Raw genomic sequence first — 5595 nt, 5'->3', positions numbered from 1 at the left:
TCAACTGCTGTCCCCAATAGCCTTGTAGTCTTTATTATCAGAGAGATTACAATTCCTATCCCTTCTCTTTCCCTCTCAACTTCTGCTTTGTTCTGGGACTGTCCCTAATTCTGGGCTCTTGTGCAACCCCGTTTTACATTGCTCCACCATTGGTGGCTCTGCCTTCAGTTGGCTATGCCCTAGATTCTGGAATATCCTCCCCATATCTCACTTTTCTCCCTCAAGACACTACTTTTAAAAATTACTACTTAGATGTAGCTTTTGATCATCTGACTAATGTCTCCTTGTGAGTCACACTTTATTTTATAAAGCTCCTGTGAAGCATCTTGCCATGTTTTACTACATTAAAGATGCTATATAAATTAAGTTGCTGTTGGCATTTCTTTCACCTTGACTATGTTATCCATCCATGCCCTATTATATTCTCGTTGCTGTTGAATCACTATCCAGGCTTTTGTCATCCTTAGATTCAATTTTCTAATACCTTCCTTGCCAAATTCCTGGATCTAAATTAACTGGGGCAGTGGGGGTGGTGTTTCGCAGGGCAGATTGTTGCAATTGGGAAGATTTGGATTTTTCTTGAGTTCTGCTGAATTTCATTGTAGGAGCTGATTGCCATTTTTAGACTCCCATTTTCCAGCCACAGTCTGCCAGATTCAGAAGCGGCCTTCAGAAACAGGCTGTGACTAGGATGGGTAGCGTGGAGGTCAACAATAGCAGGGGTCAGAACACCCATGAAGGGCCGTGTAGTCGAATGAAGATCTGGGGGAGGGGGTGTAAAACAGATTGTGGGTTTGACGGAGAAGATTGCAGAAGAGACTGGGAAGGTTGAGGTAGAAAGGAAGAGTCAGGAGGACTTATGGAAGGCCTGGTTTGGGGGAGGAGGAGCAACAGAAGAAGGATGTGTTCCATGCAGGATAAATTGTGGGTAAAGGGGGGTCCGAGGCAGTGGGGGATAACTATCTTGCTTGGAGGCTATGGAGATGCACTACTGTTCTTTCTGGCCCACAAGCATTGATGGAAAAATAGACGCAACAGACTTCAGCTCCCTTGAACTGCCAGGAATCTTGAGGTCCTGAAAATGTCTTCATTGTTTAACTTAGAATAAGAAATTACTTAAATGAAAGACCTGCCTCCAGAGAGCAGGTTGGTCACCTGACCTCACTCCACCTCCATTAATCCAGAGGTTAGGAGGGATCCAACTGGGAGGTTGGGGTTTTGCATGTTTATCCTCCATGGGTTTTGTTGAGAGTTAAGTTTCCCCTTGATCTCTAAAGTAATAAATTCCAAAGCATGCAAAATTTTCACTAGCTTCTTTTCCCCTTTATTTCAAGTTTAAAATCCTGATCCTCAGCCACAAAGCTCGACATGACCTGATCATTTTACTCCTGTGGCTTTCTCCAACCTTTCATACCCTCCCTGCTTTCTGAGCCCCTGAGCTATGTCTGCTGTGTATTCTCCCTGCCCCCTCTCTGCTTCACTGTTATTGGCACAGTTCTCATCCATGCTTTTTAGAATTTCCTGCCTGACGCATTCAGGTTCTATCTCCCTACTGCTACAAAATCGTCTCAAAACCCCTATTCCCTTTTGTTTTAAATAGCAATGGTCTCCTCTTCTGCCAGGCATGTTGGAATGCTTGTCTATAAAAAGGCACCAGATAAATTGATTTAAGTATATAGATTTTCTTTTTAAGAAAGGTATCAAAACACCTTTGCACATTTTGTTCTTGCAGCTGCCCAGGAGTGCTTTGCTGGCATGAAGGCGATGCTAATACTAAATGTTTCACTCCCTCTCTCGACAGAATTATGGATTGATGATTTAGCCTGGTGACGGCTGTACTCTTTGGCTTTCTCTCTCTCTCTCCACCTGATGCATCAATTGCATTTAAACTGACGATGAAGGCAACAGCAGCATTTCACGTGCATTTTCTAAACTGGATGGCATAATTTATAAGTCTGCAATGTTAGTGTCAGTTTCGCTGAATGCAGCATCTTTTCTCAACATAAGGTCAGCAGCCTGACACAGCTCACCGATTTGTGCTTTGAAGTGTGAAACCAGTAAACAAAGCGGGGTTTTGTACGATCTCCATCATTTTTGCATTGTCCTGATAAATAATTTCTTTCAACGCTGACTGAAGCTGGACGCCATTTCACTCCCAGTCGCACGGCCAGGAGCTTGGGAAGGGTAGACATTCGGGAGCCTCGGGTCCGCAATGAAGGAGAAGTATTTCAATCATCATGCTGACTTTGATTGGCCTGGTGAACCAAACCCCCACTGATCTTCAAGGTCTCTCATTCTAGCCCTCGGCCTCCAAACTGTACCCTGCCAGCAGGCAGTAATTAGAACGTCTAACCCAGATAGCTTTAGAAGAGTTCAGCTTGTAAATAAATCTACGCCTGGACAGAGAACAAAACTGGCATCTTTCATTTTCTTTACAGTAAAAGAATGTAAAAACTTGACTGTCCTCAAATGTTTTATTTGGTTTGGAGATATTAACTTCTCCGATAGAGTGCCTTTCAGTCTGCCTTCATTAAACTATAGTTCAGTAGCTGATCATAGTTAACCATCTGAACGCCATTTAACCAGATATTGAACAGTTAAAGGCGCACTCTAGACTGTGGAAAATGTGAGCTCTGCTTACAGGAGTGACCAGCGATGCTGATCAACTCGCGCGAAACCCCCAGAATTTGTGTCTCTGACACATCCTCAGAGGTACGAATGAAAACCATCACTTGGACTGTCACCTCTGATGATTCCCCGGGGGGAGGGGGGGGAGGGGGGGGGCGCGAGAATCACACCACGCCGCCCTGACGCCGGCTCGCCGATTCTCGGGCGCCCGCCCTGGCGATTCTCCGGGCCTCGACGGGCCGAGTGCCCGCCAAGTTCAGCCGGCGTGGGTTACTTATTGCCCTACCCGGCGGGACCTCGGAGTTCTGTCAGTGGGGGCCATCCTGGTGGGGGAGGCGTGTGGGATCCAACCCCGGGGGGGGGGGGCCTCCACGGTGGCCTGGCCCACGATTGGGGCCTACCGATCGGCGGGCAGGCTATTTCCGTGGGGGCCTATGTTCCTCCGCGCGGGGCCCCTGTTGGGTTCTGCCATATTGCCCAGGGGCTGGCGCGGAGACGGGTATCCATGCGCATGCACGAACGCGCGCCGGCCGCGGCACGCATGCGCGGACTTGCGCCGGCCATAGCGCGCATGTATGGACTCGCGCCGGCTGGAGCAGCGGAGACCACACCGGTGCCGACCTAGCCCCCTTGGAAGGGGTGAATACCTGACAATCGAGTACCATTGACGCCGGAGTGGCTCGCGCCGCTTTTCACGCCGGCATCAGAACTTGGCCGCGGGGTTGGAGAATCCCAGCTAAGGTGAGTAAAGCAACATATTATTTTGTACTGTTTAGTGCTAATAAAATATTCCATTGGTGGCAAATATAAATGTAACTGTTTCATGAGCTTTAATTGTTGCACTTCAGATTTGCTACTATGGAGGTAGACAATCCTAGGCAACATAACAAATTGTTTCTAAAAATAAATGGAGCTCTACACTGATAGCAATAATTAGCTCAATTATGCATTTAATTCGTTTTTAATGCCACAAAGTCGGTTTCCTTTGCACTCGAGCTACAATGCCTCTTGGTATGTTAAAACCTACAACAAATGTACCCTTTCTGGTTCATTATTCCCTCATTCAAGCGCCTTATGATACATCTGCTTCTTGTTGCCTTGATTACTTTTCTCTTGACTCGATTTTTCAGTTCTGTTTCCACTCCTCTTCATCTGTTTTTAGAATGCGGCTTAATGTCATGGAGCAGAAATGTTGCTGACAGGTTCAGAAGGATATTAAGAGGACCCTGCTGGATTCAGATGGGCAGAAAAGTTTTGAATAAAGGATATCAACAAAACCATATAATTGTAATGAGCAGTTCAACGGCAGCAAAAGCTCAACTTATCATCATCATTATTTGGTGCCAAAATTAATCTTGACATTAATTAATTTTTTTTGGGGGGGGAGCAGCACGGTGGCGCAGTGCTGAGCACTGCTGCCTCACGGCGCCGGGGACCTGGGTTTGATACCGGCACGGTGCCACTGTCCGTGTGGAGCTTGCCCATTCACACCCCCACAATCTCTCCAAAAAGATGCTCAGGGTAGGTGAATTGGCCACACTAAATTGCCCAGTAATGGGAAAAAAAAGAATTGAATACTCTAAACTTTTATATATAATTTTTTTTATTAATTTGTGATACATTGGAATTCTAACTGTGACCATTGCCTGTATAGCTCGGTTGTTATATGTGTTGCCTGGTGACTTGCTGAACCCACTGTAATGCTGTAAGAGTATGTGTAATTTGATTTTTGATTTGTTTATGCCAGCATTTTTTGCCCATCCCAATTGCCCTTGAGAAGGCAGTTAAGAGCCATCCACATTTCTGTGGGGCTGGAGTCACAATTTAAGCCAGACTGGTAAGGACGGCAGATATCCTTCCCTAAAGCACATTAGTGAACCAGATGTTTTTCCCGACAATGGTTTCATGGTCATCGTTAGACTTTTAAAATTCCAGACTTCTATTGAATTCAAATTTTACCATCTGTAGTGGTGGGATTTGAACCTAGGTCCTACGGAGCATTATTCTGGGTCTCTGATGCTAACTAGTTTACTAGTCCAGTGACATTACCACTGCGCCACTGCCTCCCCTATGTTGGGAGAGATGTCTGCTGCGACTGGCTATTCAGGCTCACCAGTTTGGTACATTGCTGGATTCTTTGACTGTTTTAGCATGGGAAAAAACTCTCCAGTTATTTTACAGTGTGTTTCTAAATCAAAGCATTTTTGAGACAGTGTTAAATTCTCCAGGCACCAGAGCTGGCAGGTGTATTTGATTCTGACGGCTCATCTGAAGCCTAAACATCCTGAAGACAATGAAATGTATCTTGACATTCCAACAAGTTTCTAGAGCCAATGCCACTGTGACAGACCTATTCATTTAAACTCCGTGACGACCATTGCTGAACTAGCTAGATTGGCGGATTCTGAAGGGGCAGAAAGAATAGTTTTGACCAAAAACTTACCCTGGAGTAAGGTTTCCTAAATAATCAAAAGATCAGAGGTTGGTTGGATAGTCAAGTAGTTGAAAAGGAATGATGCATCACTTCTCGGCCTTTTGGCTAAGATCAAGTGTCTGTAGATTGAGCCTTTGGTTCAGATCTGGTATGTCTCTCTTGTGGGGACCATGAATTGGATTCAATTTGAATTAGTTTTTTGGAGCAGGCGAGGAGCTGGATTAGGGGTTCGCCCCTGACCCACACTCTGAGCCCTGGCTTGGTAACTCAGAAAAGGAAAAAAAAATTTTAAAAGAAAAAGAAAAAAAGAAAAAAAAAGAAAAGGAATGATGCAAGGGGAGCGGTTCTGCCCTCAGCTGAAGGGGAACATTAAGAGAGCTTTTACTATTTGATTAAAATAAAGTGATCCACTGGAATTGTACTGGTTGAACTAGGCGATTCTAATCACACCCACATTGACCTCTAAAGTTCACCAAACTACCCAACAATTCAAACTACGCCACTATAGGTCAACGTCCTCTCCTGGCTGGGAG

General features: G+C 45.4%; 1 non-coding gene across 1 annotated transcript; it reads left to right on the top strand.

Annotated features, from left to right (window-relative positions):
* The first annotated feature begins 5147 nt into the window (after positions 1 to 5147).
* Positions 5148 to 5341, top strand: LOC140390932 (U2 spliceosomal RNA). The gene has a single exon (XR_011934964.1). It is a non-coding gene; the product is annotated as a U2 spliceosomal RNA (small nuclear RNA).
* Positions 5342 to 5595: the final 254 nt, after the last annotated feature.

This window comes from Scyliorhinus torazame, chromosome 14 (genome assembly GCF_047496885.1).
Source record: "Scyliorhinus torazame isolate Kashiwa2021f chromosome 14, sScyTor2.1, whole genome shotgun sequence".
NCBI lineage: Eukaryota > Metazoa > Chordata > Chondrichthyes > Carcharhiniformes > Scyliorhinidae > Scyliorhinus > Scyliorhinus torazame.
This window is presented reverse-complemented; position numbering and strand designations above follow the sequence as displayed.